Source organism: Octopus bimaculoides, chromosome 5, assembly GCF_046866305.1.
Source record: "Octopus bimaculoides isolate indiv1 chromosome 5, ASM4686630v1, whole genome shotgun sequence".
Taxonomy (NCBI): domain Eukaryota; kingdom Metazoa; phylum Mollusca; class Cephalopoda; order Octopoda; family Octopodidae; genus Octopus; species Octopus bimaculoides.
Window position 1 is genome coordinate 112791487 of NC_142932.1, and position 24173 is coordinate 112815659.

The 24173-nt window shown below is 36.7% G+C and overlaps 1 protein-coding gene across 5 annotated transcripts in view; it reads left to right on the forward strand.

Moving 5' to 3' along the window:
• The window catches only part of LOC106868419 (uncharacterized), a 116961-nt gene that overhangs the window by 26440 nt on the left and 66348 nt on the right, over nucleotides 1-24173 (forward strand). For 2 of the 5 annotated variants that reach the window (XM_089352967.1, XM_089352970.1), the window contains exon 2: nucleotides 19198-19292. The gene's annotated coding sequence lies outside the window, so the exon portion shown is untranslated. Of the gene's footprint in view, nucleotides 1-7964; nucleotides 7993-19171; nucleotides 19293-24173 lie in introns of those variants that run through there. The other 3 variants (XM_089352969.1, XM_089352971.1, XM_089352968.1) reach the window with 3 other exon arrangements.

A 24173-nucleotide genomic window follows, 5' to 3' on the forward strand; every position in this document is an offset into this window, starting at 1 on the left:
TAATTCTAAAAATAATCATGACTTTGAATGAATTTAGTATCATAATTAGCTTTGTCGTTATTAATCTCATGTTTCTGATCCATAACAAGAGGTTCTTTCATAGAATTATACGAACACATTAAAATGGTCATTTTTGTATTCATCATCATCATTTAATGTCCATTGTCCATACTAGCATGGGTTAGATGGTGTGACCAGAGCTGGCAAGCTAGGGGAGCTGCACTGGACTCCTGTCTGATTTGGCTTGGTTTCCATGGCTGGATGGCCTTCCTAATGCCAACCACTTTACAGAGTGTGCTGGATACTTTTATGTGGCACGGCACAGGTGCTTTGTGATGCCACATAATTTTGTATTATAGAACCAAAAGTAGTTTCAGGCAGCTTAGTATCAAAAGGGTTACCAAAAAATTCAAAGTTTTCATAGGTTTTATCCTTCAGCAAGGGAGATTTTTTTTTATTTGTTCTGCTATTTTCGTTGTTCATATGGGTACAAAAAGAAATAATTTTTCAAAATTGAATTTATATATTCTCGTTTAAGAGGATATGATAAAAGTTTTAAACTACTCATCAATGTCTGGTTAATTTATTGCTTCATAGTTGATGGTTTCCTTCTCTTCTGCTATAGAATAAGTAGCAGAAGAATGTTTAGTGGCTTGCCATATGCATGGCAGAATGTCAGTGACAGGATATGAAGGCATGACTCATGAATTGAAAAAAGAAAAAAATCTAACATGTTATTTATTTGGTCAGTTGAAATATTTTCGTTTGATTTCATATTGTTAACAAATTCTTGCATCATTGTACAGGGTGTCCACAAAGTCTGGGTGCATGGGGTTTAACACATACTTTAAGAAATTATTATTTCTTATATTTAATTGTTTCTGTTATGATTTTATTTACTCCATGTACCCACATGGGGATTAACATATACTTTAAGAAATTATTATTTTCTCCATGTACCCAGACTTTGTGGACACCCTGTAGAATGCTGTAGAATCTTCAAGCAATAAGGCAGCTTTGACGCTGTTGCTTGGTTTACTGTAAATAAGAACCTTATCTCTCTCATATCTCACCTTCACTGACTGACAAAAAAATCAAGGTTACATAAAATGCTTCAACAAAAAGGAATATTCAAGACAAGAACTCCTTTGATCATAGTCCTGCTTGATCAGGGCTCACCTTGGATTAAACAACTACTGCAAAATCTTCATATTCTATAGATATTTTAATAAATCACCAAAGATTAGTTGTACAACACAGATAAGTTACTTTGTTGATGTTGATTAGATAATTCACAAGCAATGAGAGAACGGAAATGTCTTGAACAACGGAAGAGTTTATAAATGTGAGATAAGTGACGGAAATTAGTTGGAGATACTCGAAAAAAAAAAAAGAAGTGTATACTAAAATAATGGTACTTAGTGACAGTGAGGAGTTGGGGAGTTGGGGATGGAAAGGAAATGTATAATACAACTAAATATTTAGTTCCAGTCATGGCAGTGTGGTTAATAAAGTTCACTTTGTGACCGATTCTTTGTTTGACCCAATCGTGTGGTACTTTTGGCAAGTACCTTTTATCTATAGTCCTGTTTTCTACTATCGACCAATACCTTGGGAGAGGAATTTGATAGACAAAAACTGTAGAAGCCCATCGTGCATGTATGCACACATGCACGTGCACGTGTGCGCATGCACACACACACACATTTGTAGGTTTTAAGATTATAATCTTGGAAGGAAATAAGAAATTTAGAATAAGTGTCAGTATCAACTTGCCTAAAAGTGCCTCTGATTCTGTGATAAGAAACCTTTCATTTTAAAGCTTTCATATTTAAATGAAAACCTTCCACCAGGATTTTATTTAAGAGTCTTTTGTTATGTTGTGTTCCTAATATCACAATTAACAAATTAGTGATTTTATATTAGTGATAAGAAACACTTAAGAGAGCTGATCAGCAAAAGGTCTTCAATGAAGACTGCACTCCACTAGGCAAGTATTTCAGCCCTTATCTTCTTACACTTTCAGGGAGCAGGCCACGTCCAGGTCATGACTTCTGAGTACCATTCTGCTGACACTTTTTAGCCACTTGGATATTGGAGACTTGTGCATTTAAACCACTTCGGGATTTCATCCAGTTGGAACACCTCTCTATTGACTCAGCTTTCATATTCATACTTAAATAACAACGTTGGTTGTCATGGTAGTGGTGAAACATCAATGCTACTAAGGTGACTCACTCAGAGTTACTTTCTTTAGCATTAAAATACAAAAATATTGCCTTCAAATGGTATGGTGTGTGCACGTGTGTATATGAGGAAACAAACAGGAGAAAAGTATGCCCCCCACTCTCTCTGTCACATCTTCACCATCTTTCTCTTCTCTCTCCTTCATCTGAGGAAGGCATGTCTCTCTTCTAATGCAAGACACCCTTCTGTTCCTCAAAGCTACTTCCCTCAGTCGAGGGATCTTGTTCTGCAAACCACTTGGTGATGTCACTGCTACTGGTGCTATGTAAAAAGCACCCAGTTCATTCTGTAAAGCAGTTGGCATTAGGAAGGGAAACAAACCATAGATTTGTTCACTAAACCTCTAGTTCCAACCTCTATGATAAGAACCTTGACCCAGAAGTTGGCTTCCCTCAGGTTGTTGGCCAGACTGGCATATTCTTTGGTCTTGAATGCACGTGCTTCTATTCTACATTCAAATGGCACGATAAGTTCAATCCAAATTAGTTGCTTTGATGGATTGGAATGGAGTACAATATCTGGCCTCAAGCCACTCTTCCTGATGATTTCTGGTTGTTTTGTTGATCCTGGGGGGTCTGTTGAGTACTTCCAGTCATTCATATCATCAAGAAGACTCCATTCTCATGCCTGGTATTATTAAAATTTTTGATTATTTTCTAAATGAATTGAAACACAATTTCATAAATATCATTATGAAAGGGTTAAGATGTTGAGAAGTTTATTTTATGTTGAAATTATCAAAATGTTCAAGAAAGTCTGTTTTGCTGAACCGCTAAGTTACGGGTACGTAAACACACCAACATCAGTTGTGAAGTTATGATGGGGGAGGCAAACACAGACACACATAAATACACACACACACACACGATGGGCTTCTTTCAGTTTCCGTCTACCAAATCCACTTGCAAGGTTTTGGTCAGCCTGAGGCTATAGTAGAAAACACTTACCCAAAGTGCCACACAGTGGGACTGAACCCAGAACCATGTGGCTGGGAAGCAAGCTTCTTACCACACAGCCACACTCTGCCTATACCACGCTGTGCCTAGATATATTAAATTGTCTTACATTACATAGCAATCAGCTTTCATTCTCAGAGTTCTTCAAACAAAAATGAGAAAAGTAGGTTTTTAAGTAGTACTGCCCAAGGGAGACTGGCAGGTTGTGCAATTTAATTTCTTTAAATTGTGGGACAAATAACTGTTAATGTTATTGTATTTGAATCATGTATGTGTGTATTTTTTAAAACATTTATATCTGTGTGTATTAACAAGTTTATATAGATATAATAATCATACCTGTAGATAATTAACAGCAAAGGTATAAATAAAGTAGAAATTAAAAATGATCATTCTTTCAGTTTTATCTATTATTTAAGATCAAAGAACTATAATAATTCACTGTTTGGAGTTGATTCAGGTATCTTTCACATGAGCAACTTAAGCCAACAGTATAGTCAAGCACCAATGCAAGAATCTGTGTAGTTGGCTGACCTGTTAAGAAAAGCCATGAACTTTTTATCTTGAAATTGGAGAGACAGATTGGATAATTGTTATGTTCCAGTGAAGGACAAGATGATCAAACAAGAGAAATATGTGTATTTAACCCTTTAACTGTCAAATGTAATTCTTACTTATTCACATTGTTTTGTATTCGTCATGCAGTTATCATGTGAGTTTTGAAATTTTGACGGTGTGATTGTTTACTTTTTTACAATGACATTGTAGGATAGAAGTGAGAGGCTGGATCTGGCCAATTTGAACATAAAACACGTAAAATATTCAGGCCAAATATTGCCAGTTTAAAACACTAAAGGGATTACTCTTTTACTTGTTTCAGTCATTTGACTGCAGCCATGCTGGAGCTCCGCCTTTAGTTGAGCAAATCGACTCCAGGACTTATTCTTTGTAAGCCTAGTACTTATTCTAAAATACTCTTTTTGCCGAACCGCGAAGTTACGGGGACGTAAACACACCAGCATCGGTTGTCAAGCGATGGTGGGGGTACAAACACAGACATACAAACACACATACATACATATATATATCATCATCATCATCATCATTGTTTAACATCCGCTTTCCATGCTAGCATGGGTTGGACGATTTGACTGAGGACTGGTGAAACCGGATGGCAACACCAGGCTCCAGTCTGATTTGGCAGAGTTTCTACAGCTGGATGCCCTTCCTAACGCCAACCACTCAGAGAGTGTAGTATATATATATATATATATATGTATATATATACGACGGGCTTCTGTCAGTTTCCGTCTACCAAATCCACTCACAAGGCTTTGGTCGGCCCGAGGCTATAGTAGAAGACACTTGCCCAAGGTGCCACGCAGTGGGACTGAACCCGGAACCATGTGGTTGGTAAGCAAGCTACTTACCACACAGCCACTCCTGCACCTATGAATAATTTCCTAATCTTATCAAGATGATTATATCTTGGAATGTCTTTGACCACAAGTCTGCACAGTCACAGCTGACTGCAACAACAACTACAAAACTTTGAACTGCTATGAACATTTAAATCCAATTCTTGCTCAGAAACTGATCAGGGTTCAAAAATGATTGTCCTGTTGGCTAATTGAACTCATTCATGGAAGAACAGTTTGTTTACTTGGTGACCTTATCCACCGGTATCCCCGCTCCTCTACTCCACAGGAAACAGCATTACATTGTTTGTGTCATTGTTCTACAAATGTCTTCGTAACACAAACAATTTATAGTCCAACTACAAAGCACTTTGCTTTACTTTACTCACAAAAGAACCCCCTTAATCTTTCTCACATGTCTTTGCTCATCATCTATCTTTTATTTGTTTGAGTCATTTGACTGTGGCCATGCTGGGGCAGTGCATTGAAGGGTTTTAGTTGAATAAATTATTTTCATTACTTGTGGATTTTTTTTTTAAAGTCCAATACTTATTCTATTAGTCTCTTTTTACCAAACCAATAAGTTTTGGAGGATGGAAACAAACCAACACCAGTTGTCATGTGGTGGGCAGTGAGGTTGGGTGACAAGCACACACACACACACACACACACACACATGCACACTCACACACTCGCACACACACACACACACACATATGTGAAGGGCTTTCACACAGTTTCCACTTATCAAATTCACTCACATGGCATTGGTTGACCAAGGGCTGTACTAAAAGACACTTGCCCAAGGTGCCACATGGTGAGATTGAACCCCTGATCACTCTGTTGCAAAGTGAGCTTCTTAAGCACACAACTGTGTCTGCATCTATGTGTTATGTCTAACTATGCAAGACCTTTTGTCAACCATGACATAGCTGTATGGTTAAAAGTTCACTGTCAAACTGTGTGTTTTCAGGTTCAGTCCCCCAGAGTGGACACGTGTGGTCTCTGATGGCCTTGGCTTAATGAAAGTATTCTTTTTTTTTTCTTATTCGTTTCAATCATTTGACTGTGGCCATGCTGGAGCACTGGCTTTAGTCAAACAATTTGACCCCAGGACTTATCTTTGTAGGCCTAGTACTTATTCTATCGGTCTCTTTTGCCGAACTGCTATGTTACGGGAGACATAAACACACCAACATCGGTTGTCGAGTGACAGTAGGGGGACAAACACAGACATACAAGTACACACACACACGATGAGCTTCTTTCAGTTTCCATCTACCAAATCCACTCACAAGGCTTTGGTTGGCCTGAGGGTATAGAAAACACTTTCCCAAGGTGCCACACAGTGGGACTGAACCCAGAACCATGTGATTGGGAAGCAGGCTTCTTACCACACAGCCTCACCTGCGCCTATTGCATATTGTTAGTAAAATCTGTGGAAGTCTATCAGATGAGCCATTCTTGTTCTTGGGTGTTCCTTTGGTCTTGGGGTTCCTTTATAGGAGTCCACTCTGTTGCAAGCATCTAACCAAGATTGATCTGAGGATAAGTTCTATTTTCATCAATTGGTCACAAACCCTGTGAAGAAGCTCATGAACTCTGCCCTCTGACTAAGCCATTAAAAAAGAAATTCTTGTTCTTATCAAGCTTTATATCAGTGATATAAATTCTCTGAATTTGACAACCTAAAGCTTGTTTTCTTCAATCATTAATACATTCTGTTATCACAAATTTGACGATTTTACTTTAAAGCAACTATCTTTCCTTAGTTGTTCTAATCCAGTACCTTGTAAATCATGTTTAGGCTATTTAAGTGTTTGTTTTTGTTTTTCATTAGCCTTGAACCAAGGGCATTGTTACTAAAATAGTCTTGCTCATTTTGATAATTATTACTTCCATTTCTAATATCTGATAAAATTTATTTTCTCTCTTTGTCCAGTGTTGATATGCTTTGATATCTATTGAAACTTTTATTCCTGATTGCAATAATCTCTTCACATATTTTTTTTCTAACTTGCCACAGTTGAACTTATTGCTAATGTTTTATATATTAACTATTGCTAATGGCTCTTTATATCAAACTATTACTGATTACTTTACATGTTACCTACTCAGCAAATCTCTCATTAATTAACCTTGTTATTACTTTTTTAGTGAAGGCACATGGCTCAGTGGTTAGAGCATCGAGCTTACAATCGTGAGGTTGTGAGCTCAAATCCCAGACCGGGCTGCGTGTTGTGTTCTTGAGCAAGACACTTTATTTCACATTGCTCCAGTTCATTCAGCTGTAGAAATGAGTTGCGATGTCACAGGTGCCAAGCTGTATTGACCTTTGCCTTTCCCTTGGATAACACCACTGGCATGGAAAGGGGAGGCCAGTATGCATGGGCAACTGCTGGTCTTCCATAAACAACCTTGCCCGGACTCGTGCCTCGGAGAGTAACTTTCTAGGTGCAATCCCATGGTCAGTCATGACCGAAGGGGGTCTCAGCAGTATTACATTTTTTACTTGCCAGTTATTGGCAGAACTCGATATATTGTATTGAAGGAGTCAGCGGGAAGGAAAAAAAGGAAGCTTAGCCCATGACTTTTTTATTTTTACAATCCCTATACCCTTAAGAGGTGCACTTAAGTTTTTTGAGCTAAGAAACATTGCATATCATATTCTCATTTGTATATTAATGAAAAGGTAAATATCCAAATTGTTATGTGACTGAGATCAGTCTGAACATTTACAGACTTACAATCATTGGCTTTTCATCTATGACCATCCTGTTCTCCTTTTGTCAGGTACTGTGTACCTAGAACTATGTATTCTTGTTCCTTTTCAAAATAGTTGTATGTAATTTGAGAGAGATTTAGCTGCTATTTCTAGCTGCTGGAACATTCACATAGAATCTCCTGAACAACATGCTAGGCCTACCACCCAGAGCTAAAGCTATGACCTGGTCACTATCTTGACTTTTTTCTCATGATATTTTGTGAGACTTAATGCTTGTTCTTCTCGTCTTGGGAACCGTCTTATTGCCAGTCAAAAGGTAAGGTGCAGTGCTGCACCAACCTGTTACGACTTTTATAGGAACCATGACAACAGTGTTTGTTTTATTTCAATTTATGTATTTGCTAGTTCACAATTTACAGAAAAGTGTTTAGACTTGTAGGAGAGAGATTGCCACTCTGAGGCAGATTGCTACATTAGTGAGGGAGAGTGGGAGACAGAAAGAGAAGGGGAGAGAGAGAGAGAGGAAGAGAAGGGGAGAGAGAGAGAGAGAGAGAGAGAGAGAGAGGAAGAAATTGCTACATAGTTTACTTATGAGACATGTCCTTGCTGTGTGTTCCATTCTTCCAACTGTCCTAAAGATAATTAGGTAATTTACTTCTTAATTTGTATTCAAAGTTAAACTTAGAACCTTACACAGGTATTTGCTGTAGGAATTGTCTATTTTCCTGATTGGTCTTTAACTATTAGCATTCACCATCAAGAGTTATAGAAGTAAAGTTTAGTGTTAAATGAGAGTATCATTTAGTTTTAATGTCTTACTTGTTTGGTTTTTATGTTTCTTTATAGTGGTAAATATAAACAATTAGAATATTGGAAGATCTCAGATTTCTGTTTAATAATAGCTCTGTTGTGAGATTAGATAACCTATAATTATGCTTGCTATACATGTAAAACGATGAACATACTAAAAGCTATAAAATGCTTAATACTTCTATTATTATTTTTGATTAGGGAATTGTTTATCTTATCTTAATTTTTTTTCCTTGAAAAAGGTGAGATTTTTTTTTTTTACAAAAAATACCCCAGTGTCCGTTTATTTAAAAAATAATACTTGTTAAAAAGATATATAAAAATTATCTTTATAACAATTTGATATAGGCAGGCATGGCTGTGTGGTAAGAAGCTTGCTTCCCAACCACGTGGTTCTGGGTTCAGTACCACTGCACAACACCTTGGACAAGTGTCTTCTACTATAGTTTGGGCCGACTAAAGCTTTGTGAGTGGATTTGGTAGATGGGATCTGAGAGAAGCCCGTCATATATACCATCATCATCATTTAGCATCTGTTTTCCATGCTGGCATGGGTTAGATGTTTTGATATTAGAACTGATAAGCTGGAGGGTGAGCTGGCAGAAATGTTAGCATGTCGGGCGAAATGCTTAGTGGTAATTCGTCTGCCATTACGTTCTGAGTTCAAATTCCACCGAGGTCGACTTTGCCTTTCATCCTTTCAGGGTCGATAAATTAAGTACCAGTTACGCACTGGAGTTGATGTAATCAACTTAATCCCTTTGTCTGTCCTTGTTTGTCCCCTCTATGTTTAGCCCCTTGTGGGCAATAAAGAAATGATATAGAATTATTAAACAATCCAAAAAAAAAAAATGTAAAGAAAAAGGACAGACTTAAAGACTTGTGTTTCAAATATTAAAAGATGCTGTTGAGTTTGTGTGGTAAGAAATTTGCTTCCCAACTATGTGGTTCTGGATTCAATCCCACTGCATGGCATCTTGGGTAAGTGTCTTCTACTATAGTCTTGGGCTGACCAAAGCCTTGTGAATAGATTTGGTAGATGGAAACTGAAAGAAGCCCATATATATATGTGTGTGTGTGTCTGTGTTTGTCTCCTATCAGTGTGACAACTGGTGTTAGTGTGTTTATGTCCCCGTAACTTGGTAGTTCAGCAAAATAGATCAATAGAATAAATACTGGGGTCCATTCATTTGTCTAAAAATTCTTTAAGGCAGTGCCCCAGCATGGCCACAGTCTAATGATTGGAACAAATAAAAGATACAACAAAAAGATAAAAGATATAAGGAATTGATAGTTGAATAACTTGGTTTGTGATGAAGTAAAAGAAAACTTCTAATGTCTCGGGCTGAACCTTTCCACTTTGAAACTGTTTATACTTCCTAATTACTGATGCAAACCAAAACTGGTTTCCTCAAATCTTACTGTTCACTTTATAAATATGAGTCTTGTTATTGTCACATTTAGTTATATTATACAGCTGGAAGTCATTTACAGTCAAGTGGACTGGAACCATGTGAACTGAAGTATTTTTCGTAAAAGCACCCACTACACTCTCGGAGTGGTTGATGTTAGGAAGGGCATCCAGCTGTAGAAACTCTACCAAATCAGATTGGAGCCTGGTGCAGCCATCCGGTTCACCAGTCCTCAGTCAAATCGTCCAACCCATGCTAGCATGGAAAGCGGACGTTAAATGACGATGATGATGATGATGAATACAATGTTCTGCCTGGTCTGGGAATTGAAACCATGGTCTTATGAGCATGAGTGCAACACCCTAACTACTAGGCTGAAGTTTAAGCCAAACTTTCACAGCATTGAGACTGTTGAAAGATATTTCTTTTCATGGGCAGAAATACCAGTCTATTGTAGGCCTGATGGAAAGATTTATTTAAACTCATTACACATTGTTTGTTTTACATTTTGTTTTTTACAGCAGTAAGCTGCAACCTCCTGGCCCTCATGAATAAATCAAACTAACTAAATAAAGAAACACTCAGACAAAAGAAAATAAATTCAGCAATTTTTGTAGTCATCGTAATTTAAATGCCTCATAATTTTAATCCAAAAGTAATACACTTAGACAGATCCTTCTTGAAATTATATAAATTTTCAAGCTGAACTAATTCCTATGCTTTGAAATTAAGTTTGTTTTTCTCCTCAGTGTTTTTGTTAACTTCGATTATAACAAAAATTCTGTCAGCAAGGAATGTATAACTTCTTTGGCAACTGAAACTTGGCTTTCAGTTGGATCATTTTGCTATTAAGAAAAATTAAAATAAATTAATACAGTACGTTTAAGTAAATGCATTACACAGACTAGCGAGTCAATTTTATTATATGTTAAATATTCCAGACCTACTTTAAGAATAATTTGAGTTGAAAGGCAGCTGTTTTCATCATTTAAACATATTTATCAGACATATGTGTATGTGTGAGAGAGAGAGAGAGTATATGTGTGTGAAAGGGCAAGAGAAAGAAAGAAAGAAGGAAAGGGAGATAAAGTGTGTGTGTGAGTGAATCAAATAGGTTTGAACTCTCAACTTGATGCAGATTAGTTACTTTTTTTTCACAAATTGCTGCGTTACAAAATTCTCTCAACGCTTTTAGCCATATGTTATTCTTCTGATAAAGCATCTCAGTTATGACTCTGAAAAATGCAAATCTGGTGGGCTCCTTGAACTTATCACAGTTTTTTTGTTAACAAGCTTGTACATTGAATAGACTCAGCAGGTAGGGTTGTATAGTTAAGTACTTTGCTTCATAGCAACATAGTTCTGAGGTCGATTCAACTTCATGGCATCTTGGACAAGTGTTTTCAACGACAGCCTAGGTTACCTTCAGAATGGAATTTGGTACACTGATTATATGTGTGTGTAGGGGTGTATTATTGTCACCATTTAATATTCATGTTCCATACTGGCATGAGTTGACAAGACCTGAGCCTACTATAATAGTCTCTGCTTCCCTGAACTAGGCAACTAACATGCAGTCTACACCACACTTATCTTTCTTCATCACATCATCCATGCTATGTCCCCTAAACCCAGTTGCTGTGCTAATTACTTTTCCCAATATTGCCCTCATAGAATATAAATCTTTTCACATTCCATCCCTTGTTTAATTCATGCTGCAGACATCAACCTGTAGATGTTCAAACTGGACATCAGTTTCACCAGTTTTGGAGATCCTGTAAAGATCAGAAGCATTTCCCTTTCCTCCTTAAACTATTATATGTATGTTTGTGGCTGTGTGGTTAAGAATCCTGCTTCCCAACCAAGTGGGATTGGGTTCAGTCTCACAGCACCTTTTATTATAGCATGAGGCTGACCAAAGCCTTGTTAGTGGATTTGGTTAACAGAAACTGAAAGAAGCCCTTCATATATATACACACACACACACACACACACAAACACACACACACACACACACACACACACACACACACACACACACACACATATCTATACACACACACACACACACACACAGAGTTGCGGAAACCATGTCAAAACAGGTGACTAGAACCTGGTGCAGTTCTGTTGTTATACTCATCATCATCATCATCATCATCGTTGTTTAATGTCTGCTTTCCATGCTAGCATGGGTTGGACAATTTGACTGAGGACTGGTGAAACCAGATGGCTACACCAGGCTCCAATCTGATTTGGCAGAGTTTCTACTGCTGGATGCCCTTCCTAACGCCAACCACTCCGAGTGTGTAGCGGGTGCTTTTACGTGCCACCGGCACGAAGCCCAGTCAGGCGAAAATAGATCTATAGTTTTGTAGGCAGCACTTCGTATGTAGATGACTGTGCATACAATATTTACATGGACAGAAAAGCAAACCAAACTGGTTTCAATCCTTGAAACCTTGAAATGTGTTTCTTTCTTTAACTCTCTTCAGACATACTACTTATAAAACCACCATTTGTAAAGGATTAACCTCTTAGCATTCATATTACTTTGTCAAATTTAATTTTTTTTTTTACACTGTTTTGAATTAATGAGACATTATCTCGTTTTGAGATTTTGATGATGTGATTGTTTATTTTTAGAATGACCTTCTAGCTTAAGTGTGAGAAACCAGATCTGACTGGTTTGATCTGGTTTCTTAGCCAAAATATTCTGGCTAAGTTTGGCCAGTTAAATCCTTTAACATTCAGATTAGGTGCCTTTCTAATTTTGGCACTGGGCCAGCTGTTTTGGCAAGAGGGGTGAAATCTATTACATCGACCCCAGTGTACTTATTCTATCAATTCCAAATGGATGAAAAGCAAAGTCAACTTCTGTGGAATTTGAACTTGGAATGTAAAGAGCTGAAAGAAATGCCATTAAGCATTTTGTCTGGCACAGTAGTAAAATAAGATAATAATAGTTTCATTTTTATTGTAGTTTAGCCCTGATCCAGGAGACTTATGCTCAAAGCTGTACCAGCCTTGACTTTCATATCCTTTGTTTTCAAGCATTAATAAACCATGCCAAAATAGATCTTGCCAACGCTAGTGCCATGTAAAAAAACACTCAATCCACTTGGTAAGGTTGTTATTGGGAAGGGTATCCAGCTGTAAAAACCATGCCAAGATAGACAGTGAAATCTGGTGCAGTCTTCTGGCTTACCAGCTCAAGTCAAACCATCCAACCCATACCAGCATGGAAAACAGATGTTAAATGATGATGATGATGGTGAGTTAACTAAAACAATATTTATTCAGTGTATCCTTCCTTTTCCAAGACGAAAGGGTAAATTTGAAGAAGATATGGTTGCTATTTCTAGCAAGTCAAGCAACCATTTAGAAGCTTCCTCTAATTTACAAATTTAACAAGGCGACTACTGACTGTTAGATAGTAATATTTCATTGCACACTTCATAACCTTTGTTTTCACCTCACATTTATTGGAAAATAACTTGATCTCCCTTGTTGTGTGAATTGGTATTTCCCAAAGTAAGGTCATTTGTCATTTTCTGAAAGCTTTTCTAGTGTATATTTCTTGCACCACCTCTTTTCTGTTGTTAATTTTATAATCAGATTTCCTTTCGTTCTGTTGACACTGAGATTTCAGATAGAGACTTGCTTTTACTTTTTGCCTTTTTATCTTTGATATTTCATTGTTGGCAATTTAGTTTCAGTGAATTCGAGGTTGAAATTTATCTTCCTGCTCAGTTAACCTTAAATTTTTCTCACTAGATTATCTTTTTGTTTGCTTCATAAGAATTTAGAAACTTTGAGAGAGCATGAAATAATTTCTTTTTCATGGTTGAACTCAAAGTAGATGAAACTATAAATAATAATGTATAAATACTTGGTTGAAAATCCCTTTGGATAGAAAAAGTCAAAGGCTGCCTGTGAGTTACGAACCCACACATTCAGTAAATATGACAGATTCCACCATTGGACTAAAGCATTCTTTTGAATTTCTCTATCCATTTTAGAAACTTTGTTCTTACCTGTAACAGTTGTAGGTTGTTTATATTATAAGAAATGTAAACACTTTGAGAGAATGTGAAATAATTTATTTTTAATGGTTGAACTCAAAGTGGATAACATTAGAAATAATAAGTGTGTAAAATATTGGGTTAAAAACCTCTTTGTATTGTCTGTGATTTTCTGAAGGTGATGTGCTGGCAGAACTGTTAGCATGCTCTGAGTTCAAATTCCACCAAGATTGACTTTCATCCTTTTGGGGTCAATAAAACAAGTACTAGTCAAGTACCAGAGTCAGTGAAATCAATTTCCCCACTTCTCTCAAAAACTGCTGCAAAAATTTGAAATCATTTGTGGTTATTTTTATTACTATTCATCATCATCATCTTCATCATTTAACGTCTGTTTTCCATGCTAGTATGGGTGGGACAGTTCAACAGGAGTCAGCAAACCAGAAGGCTGCACCAGGCTCCAGTCTGTTTTGGCATGATTTCTGCAGCTGGATGCTCTTTCTAACACCAACCACTTTACAGAGCATACTAGGTACATTTTGCATAGCACCAGCACAAGTGATTTTACATAAGGAGTTTTTCATTCTTTCTGGTCCTCAACAATCATATCTGGCTTATTAGCCTTAATCTCTTAATCTGTGGTAGTTGACATATCACAGAGTATGGTTGCTCTGTTATTTTCTGAGACCTTTTCTGAGACCTTTTCTGATATATTTGTGCCATTAGAAAATACCAACAGAAAACTGATGATATTTTATCAAATTTCCTTTTATTCTTATATTTCATCCATTCCCATCCCCCTTGGTTACAATTCATTCTCTATTAAAGTATCTTTCTCTCTCTTTCGCTTCAACTTCCCCTTTCTGTTTCAGACTATTTCTCTCTCTCTCACTCACACACGTCTCTCCCAGCTTCCTGTTTGCAATTCATTGTCTCTTTCACTTTTTTTTTTGTTCTGTCTGTCTCTGTTTCTCTTTCTCTCTCTCTCTCTGTTTCTCTTACACACACATACTCACACAATCTTTCTCAATCATCTCTTCCTATTATTTCTATTTGCCACTCATTCTTAGTTTATGTTCTCTCTTTCTCTCTCTCTTTAACTTTTGCCATTCTCCCTCCCCTCTTACACACACTCCTCACTCATCCCATCTTCTCATACTCTATTTCTCTCTCTCTCTCTCTCTCTTCTTCTCTGTCCCTTGTATTACTTTCTCACTCCCATCTCTCCTCTTCCTCTCATACATCATTCAGTCCATTCTATGCATATTTATTTGCACTTTGGGTGGCAGCTCTTGCTCAACGTTCTTCACTGGTTCTGTCTTCCTCTCTGTTTATTAAAACTACAAACATATCATGCATAATAAAAATAAACAAAACTTTGTACATATTTGCTACCTCTGCTACTATTTTAAGACAAGGTTCTGAATATTTTGTGGATGTAAATATATTTAGATAGCTCTCCATCTGCTTAATGGAAAACAAAAAGACATTTTCTTAAAAGCTAGCAATAAATACTTTAAATTACTGAGTATCTGGTGTTATTTTAAACACTGCCATATTATCTAATTATTTTGAAGCCAGCAAAGCAAGCTTTTAATGATGTAAATGTGTTTTACTTCAACATTTGGATGGGCCTCACGGAGGCAAAGTGGCTGAGTTCCTTTCGAGTGTTGGGCCTCTCACAGAGGCAATGACCAAGACCTTTGGCATTATGTTGTGTTTGAGAAGAAGACCTATCAAGCCAAGCGAAATTGCAGTTATGGCAGATACCGGTGTTATGCAAATTGACACCCATGCAGGTGGCATGTAAACACACCCCAGTGTCAAACAAATGGCACCCGTGCTAGTGGCACATAATAGTACCCATTACACTATCAGAGTGGTTGGCATTAGGAAGGGCATCCAGCCATAGAAAACCATGCCAAATCATATTGGAATCTAGTGCAGCCTTCCAGCATACCATCCCCGTGAAACCGTCCAACCCATGCCAGCATGGACAACGGACGTTAAATGATGTTGATGATGATGATGATGAAGCTACTTCATGGTTGCTTGACAAGCTAGAAATAACTGCCAAATTTCTCAAATTACACACTGTTGTTTTAAACTAAGAGGGATACGTTTTGCTGCCAAATTTCTCTCAGATAATACCCTGTTGTCTTGAATAAAGAGGGATGTATTTAATAATGTTATCCTAAAAGATAGATGATTTGGTCATGGCTGGAAAACTTGTGATCATAGGTCTTCTGGAATCAACCTGATCTGGGGCTTAACAAAACCATCATCTATAGTATTTACGTTTCCCAACTGTTTTACTCTTTGGGAACTCTTGAAATGTATTTTTATATCTCAGGAAACCCCTACATAAAAATTATCATTAATTAGTAATCTCACCAGAAGTGAGTATTCATTAACTGACGAACCTCTAAAATCAGTAAGAAACTAGCCATTTCAGTCCTGTTTCTTTAGCGTATCAAGAGATAAAACTTGTAGTGCACTAAGAATTAATTAATGCAAAGTTAATTATTGAATGAAACACCTAAATAAATCATGACAGATGTTCAAGTAACAGCTGTATTTTTTCTCCTAATGCTCTCTGGAGTGGTTTAATTTGTTTATCAAATATGAAATCTTCTCCCTTCAATGGGTTGACAGCCAGTGTGATTATGATATGGTTTGAGAGAATTCTCTTCTGCTATTTTAGTTCTTTGTTTCAAATTTATATTTAAACATGTTTGCTTTAGTTATAATCTGAAATATCTTTAGAGGAAGTTTATTTTTACACAAATTTTACAATCATGTTCACAATTTTACAACATTTTTATGCTCTGCTAATTTTGCATATGGTTTTAAAAATACCTCTAAAAATATAACTTTTGCTTGGACAATTTTCTTGTACAAATTGTTGTAAACATTTCCAGGTATTCTCTATCTTCCCCCCTCTCACACACACACACCAAGGATGATGATGTTTATATATATATAAACTATAGTTCTTCAGTTGTGATAATAAAGTCTGGTAAGATAAAAAACACATTCTTTTGCACATTTTGCTAAAGTTTCTTTTCTTGTCTTACAACTGGAACAGGAAAATGTTATGTTTGTCTCTTTAACCTATGGTACACTGTAACATCTCATGTCTACTGAAATACTAAGAAAAAGTGGAAAAAAAAAATCCATGATTTATTACTATGGTAGGGTAAACATGACATTTTCACATATTTGTTGGAACATTATATTAAAAAAAAAAAAAGAGGGAAGCATATGAAGAGGAGGTTAAGGGGCAAAATAGAAAAGGAGATAAATATTTGAGATTATGTTAGAGTAATAACTCATAAATAAAATTACCATAATTGTTTTTATTATTATTTCTTTTGTAGTACAGTAGTACCTTGTGGAGGCGCGTGGCTTAGTGGTTAGGGTGTCAGCATCATGATCATAAGATTGTGGTTTCGATTCCTGGACCGGGCGACGCGTTGTGTTCTTGAGCAAAACAGTTCGTTTCACGTTGCTCCAGTCCACTCAGCTGGCAAAAATGAGTAACACTGCGATGGACTGGTATCCCGTCCAGCTGGGAAACACACACACCACTGAAACCGGACCCATGAGCCTGGCTTGGCTTTAAAAGGGCTCATTTATTATTTTCTTTTTACAGTATACCTTGGTTTTCGAACCCCTCTAATTACAAATAAATCATGCTTTATACTACTGTATCAGATGAATATGAGAAAGACGGGAGATAAAGCACGATTTATTCATAATCAGAGGTGTTCGAAAGCTAAGGTACTACTGCATATCTGTATCATTCTGCCGTAGAGCTTTCAAGGTTTGAATAATTCTTTCTACTATAGACCCAAAGCCCCAAATTTGGAGGGATAGGGGTTAGTTGATTACATTGATACCAGTAAAGTCAACCTTGGTGGAATTTTAACTCAGAACATAAAGCTAGAAGAAACGCTGCTAAGAATTTGTCCAGTGAATTAATGATTCTTCCATCTATTAGTATAATACAACTGATTCCTCATTACCGTATCTCTATACCAGATGTATGGTCATAGTATCCATTCAAACCAATTGAGGGAGCCCCTACATGGTTGTTTACATTCCTAGAAATGGCAGCCAAATATCCTTCAATGACACTATCATCCTAGAAATGATACACTGGAAAATTTGGAAAGTGATTGGAAGGTCATAGCTAAAATGTTGTTGATCATGGGTTCGATCTGCGGCTTTATAACCCCATCATCATAGATTTCCTACATCTGTTGCACCACATTTCGTTCGTTCATTAATTCATACTTTCATTTGTCCATTATCATTCCATGCCTGATTTTCAAGTTGGCAGGGGTTACACAGGTTGTCTCAGCCTGAGTCATTTCTTATTAGGAGCAACTCCTCCTAAAGCCTGAGATTCATGCATGTTAGATGATTTGGGTTCTATGATCAACTGCCCTTCCTGTTGCCAATCACTTAATATACTGGGTACATTTTCTCATGGCACCAATGCTAAAGGACTCAGTAACAGGGCTGTGGAGTTGGAGTAATGGAGTCGGAGTTAAAGTCAGAAACAATTAAGGGGTAGCAGGAGTCGGAGTCTGTAAAACTATACTGACTCTAATTCCAACTCACAATGTTTTTATTCTTTAATATAAACCAGTTCTAACATATAGGCCTACTCAAAGTACAAGCATATCCATATGCTTTATGAGATATGTAGACCACAATCACTTAATTACACAAAGAGGAGTCGGAATCGGAGTCAGAGGTGCCAATAGTACAGGAGTCAGAGTTTTTTTGTTTCAACTCCACAACCCAGCTCAGTAAGCTAAAATGTGTCAATGGAGGAAGTGTGTGTGTGTGTGTGGGGGGGGGATAGGAGATAGAGCAATGACAGCAGGAAAGGTAGAAATGGGCAGTTGAAAGGGGTTGGATAGGAGTGTACACAATAATCTTAGATGTGTACATTTGCTCAGATGACTTAGGAAGGGATAAGAGAGAAAGAATGTGTGTGTGTGTGTGTGTGTGTGAGAGAGAGAGAGAGAGAGATTAGAAGGACCAGAATGTGTAAGAGTGGAATTGGGGTAGAGTATGACAAAGAATATTTGGGGGTGTAATCGGTAGAGGAGCAATAGTCAATAGCCAAGTTGAACAGAGGTAAGGGTAGGTTGTGAAATAAAGGCCTAAGTAGGTGTTAGGTGGCAGTAGAAGTGGCCCAGAAGAGTGAGAGTGCAGGCTGGTAATAGAGCAGGGCAAAGGCAGAGTGCATTGGATAGTATGGTGAATGTGGCCTAATGAAGTTTCTTAATGTGGATCTGGAGAAGTGTTAAGGGCAGCCACAATGAGGTGAAGTGGATGTTGTGGTTAGCATTACAGTTCAATGATGGAAACAAGGAAAAGATAAAATATACAAAAACTTAATATTAATCTCTACTCACCAAAAATTTTATTCAAATATTTGAAATAAATGTACTGAAAATCAATGCACAGATATCCAAAGTTTTAGTCACACCTTTTGTTTCTTTAAACCATTGAATATAAACTAACAAAGTTAATATTCTGTTCAATCAGAAATATTAAGTAGAATTCTTTTTCTGTTTTTTTTTTCAGTAGCACCAGCTCTCAAGCTTCACCTTATGACAGTTTCAATGATGCTTGGCAGGTTTAATGTATTTCAGAGACAAAATCCATATGAAAAACAACAGGTAAGTTTATGCTAACATAGTTAATATATGGGCCATTGAAAAGGTAACTTGAAATAAGTGAAGAGAAACAAAGAAAAAGAGGTTATGGATTCATAACTGGTGTAATTGCAATGATGTGAAAAAGAACTCAGTACTGTTAATAAGATTGGAATAGCATTTATTCAAAGACAAGACTCAGCTTTGAATAAATTTGTATGTGTGTGTTTATATATATAGAGGTTGGACAAAATAATGGAAACACCTTAAAATTTCAAACAAATTTATTTTACAGTTCTGAGGAATTATGTACATTATTTACATTTGACGGATATTTGTCCTCATTTTGTTTGTTGTTAACACAATGGTTTGGTTGATACACCCTCCAGCCGTCATCAGGTATCTTGGGGAAATTTCAAACCCGATGAAGGCTGGAGAATATATAAGCCGAAACATTGTGTTAACAACAAACAAGATGAGGACAAATATCCGTCAAATGTAAATAATGTAAATTTATTTTAATATGGGGTAGGACCACCTTTGGCAGTAATTACAGCTTGAATTCTACGAGATATGGACTCGTACAGAGTTTGATTTGTTTCCAAAGGAATTTTTGTCCATTCTTCAGCTAAAACAGTCTCCAATTCTTTAGTGATGATGGTGAAGCATATCGACTCCTCACTTGTTTTTCTAAAATGCACCATAAATGTACAATAATATTGAGATCTGGGGACTGTGGTGGCCAGATAAGATGTTCAACTTCACTAGAATGTTCCTCATGCCATTCAGTAACAACTTTAGCTGTTTGAATTGGTGCATTATCATCCTGAAAGATTGCGTTTCCCTCCGGAAACAGTTCAGCAACCATAGGATGAATTTGATCAGATAAAATGCTTAAATAGTCTTGACTATTAATTCTGCTTTGAAGGGAAACCATTGGGCTGGCAGATTTCCAAGATATAGCCCCCAGATCATCACAGATCCTCCTCCATGTTTAACAGTTGGAAGAGGGCAGTCTGGGTCAAATGCTTCTTTTGGCTGTCTCCACACGTATACTTGGCTGGTGGTCAGAAATAAGGTAAAGGATGACTCGTCCAAGAAAACATTCTTCCATTGCTCTAGGGAACAATTCTGTAGGTTTTTACTCAACTCTAAATGCTTTGTAACATTTGTTTTTGAAAATAGTGGTTTTCTGATTGCAGCCCTCCGGTGAAATCTGGCTTTGTACAGCTCCTGGCTAACAGTTTTTGTGGAAACTGGGTTCTCGAGGTGGTCATTAAGCTCTGCAGTAATTTTGGGAGCTGTACTTTTGTGATCCTTTCTAACAATTCACGTAAGAGTCCAACAGTCCCTATCTGAAAGTTTTGGTTTTATTCTGGAATTTTGTTTCAACGAGGAGGTTTTTCCCTCTTTCTCAAAAGCTATCATTACTTTCGAGACAGTACTTCTTGATACACCAAACATTTCAGCTGTTTTCATTACACTAGCACTTGCCCTATGAGCACCAACAATTTGACCTCTTTGAAAATCAGATAGGTCTGTCATTTTAATGAATTTTAATTACCTTTTTCTGATGATATTTGAAAAGAAACAACAATTTTAGTAAAACATATTAAGCAGCATTAATAAAAAATAAAAAAACATAAAAATAAACAAGCATTATTTTTTGTCCAACCCCTGTATATATATATATATATATATATATATATATATATATATACTCTCTATATATAGATGTTTGTTTGTGTGTGTGTATACTGGCTTATATCAGGATGTTCAGTTATGTCCTTATAAGCCCCAAAAGAGAAGATCGACCATTTAATAAACAGAAATTAATAAAATAAGTACCAAGCTGAATTATTATTGAGTGGTTGTGAACAATATGATTTGCTAAAAACAATTTTTGATAGAGCCCCCAGCATGGACACAGCTCAAAGTCCAACACCAGAAATAGAGTAAAAAGAGTTGTCAATGTAGTAGATAAGGTCATTTAATTTAGGACACTACAATGAATTAAAACTATTCCTTAATTATAGAAATACAGTTTGCACAATACCGAGAAAAAAAAGTGGGAAAAGCCCAGAAAGCTTTTACAATATAAAATTAATGAAACTATATCTGCAACAATTATCAGTGAAAGATCACATGCACCAACAGAAATGGTAAATTATAACATATGATATATTTTAAAGTAACAGATTGGGATGACAGATATTTAAATACTAGTTCATATATTAATTAGAAAGAAACAATCTGTTGTGTAAATCTAGATATATATTTACTTCGGTTTACCACATGCTCCACTTCCTTAATTCCTTTGTTTATAATTAATAATTATCTATAACATTTATACAAGCTATACCACAATGGTGGCAGGCTGGCAGAATTGTTAGCATATCAGATGAAATGCTTAGCAGTGTTTCTTCCGGCTTTTTTACTTTCTAAGTTCAAATTCTGCCAAGATCAACTTTGTCTTTGATCCCTTTGTGGTTGATAAAATAAAGTACCGATCAAGTACTAGGATCAACGTAATCAACTTGTCTGCCCCCTCAACAGTTGCTAGCCTTCAACCCTGCAATGGACCAGTATCCCATTCAGCAGAATTCTTGGACAGTTATATGTCATAGAAATCAGGTAACTTAGCTTATGAGCTTTAAGGTCGAAAAAAAAAAAATGTATTAATAAAGAAACATAATATGATTAGTAAGATTTCATTCACTTTAGAGAAATGAAATTCAAAATAAAGAAATGAATCAATTGAGATGAGAATTGAACTCAAACCTAGAAAGGCATTTGGTCTTGTGTTCAGCTTTTTTTTTCAGTAAAGTTAGTGTTAAATGTTTAATGCAGTTAGCATTTAAAAACTACTGTATTTTGATGGTATAAAAGACACACAGGCATATTAGATGTCCCCAATTTTAGCAGCACATCTTCAGGAGAAAGTGTCCCAGAGACAAAATTAGCTTATGGGTGGCACAACTTTTACTTATAGGATCTAGTGTGATTTTTTAAAAAGTATTTTGTTGAAAAAAAAGTGTCATATACCATCAAATATGGTGATTAGAAAAGTGGGGAAAGACAGTGTTGGTGACTAATGTACCAGTAAAGTCCTGGGGTCAGTATCTTAGATCATGTGGTTGGGAAGCAAACTTGTCGACCACACACCTTCACTTACAACATCTCAACTACACAACCACAACTGAACTTATATCCTCTCTAATGAAATTAATAGCTAGTTGTATGATTCATTCATTCATTTATTAGCATCTGTTTTTCCAAGCTAGCATGAGTTTGATGAAGACTTACTTGAGTTATTCAAAGTAAGATTTTTATGGCTGGATGATCTTCCTGTAGCCGGCCTTTAGAAGTTTTTCAAGTAAGGGATTATTTTGATCCAGAGATCTTCAGAAGTGCAGAGCAACAGGTCATAATGTCAACACCAGTATTGGTTTACTGAAGTGGTAACAAGCATGGAACATAAACATTTACCCATGTTTGAACAGAAGATGTGTGCACAAGTGTGCATGCATACCCATGCTCACAAACCCTCTCTCTTTCACAGACACACATACACACACATGCTCACAAGTCCACACTCATATACTCGCACACGCACGCACGCACGCACACATGCACATGCACACACACACACACACACACACACACACACACACACACACACACACACAAAGAGCAGAAGTTTGCTTCCCATCCACATTGTTTTGTGGGTTCACTTCCATTGCTGGGCATCTTGAGCAAGTGTCTTCTACTCTAGCCCCGGGTCAACTAAAACCTTGTGAATGGATTTGGCAGCCTGGAAACAAGTAGGAGCTAGCAATAGGAAGGGCATCCAGCTGTAGAAAATCTGCCTCAACAAATTCTATCCAACCCATGCAAGCATGGGAAAGTGGACATTAAAATGATGACGCCACTGCTGCTGCCAACCTGGATGTTATTAGTAGAGCACACTCTGTTGCAAGCATTTAGACCAGATCTTTGGTTTAAGGATAACCCAATTTACTTTGTAAAGTGGTTGGCATTAGGAAGGGCATCCAGCCAAAGATGACATAGGAAACTGATGCAGCCCTGCAGCTCACCAGTTCCCTATCAAACCATCCAGTCTATGCCAGTATGGAAAGTGATGTTAAGTGATGATGATGCTGCTGTTTCCAACTACATCAACATATGAGTTTTAGCTTTTTCTTTTCTCCCCACTCCACCTCAACAATCTTAGAGTCCATTCAAACAGGTCATGGGTGTTCATAGCTACTGTTATGAAAGAGTTAAAGATTTTTCTGTACTCTGTCTTTGTGATACCATTTCTTTTTTTAGCATTGAATCATGAAGGAACAGTAAGAGTTAGCTACGCATGCAGTGGGTTTCTGTAAAGTTTCTGTGTATCAAATTCCTTTTATTAAGCATTGGTTAGCTTGAAGCCATGGTAGAAAACACTTGCCTAAAGTGCTAGGCCAGTGGTTCTCAACCGTTTTTTGCCTATTGACTTCTTTGAAACCTATTTTGCTCAGATAACCATCCTCATAACCATTTCATGTTTTAGAAAATCCTTTAGTATTTTTATAATTAAATGTTATTACGAATTGTATAAAAATTTATTAAAATATGTTGTGTATTGTAACAGTTTAAGCAATGTGTATTGTAACAGTATAAGCATAAATTTTAACAACAAAATCTTATATGGACCCCAGTTGAGAACCATTCTGTTGGACAATGGGATTGAACTCGAGACAGCTTAGTTACAGAAAAAGATTCTTAATCATACAAACATTCCTGTGTTTATTGGAATTAATCCTTACATGCAGTTGAAGTAGAGTATATCATTTGATACATTTTATATTTTCACTTATCTCAGCATGCTTTAAAATCAAGATATATGGAGGTCAGCTG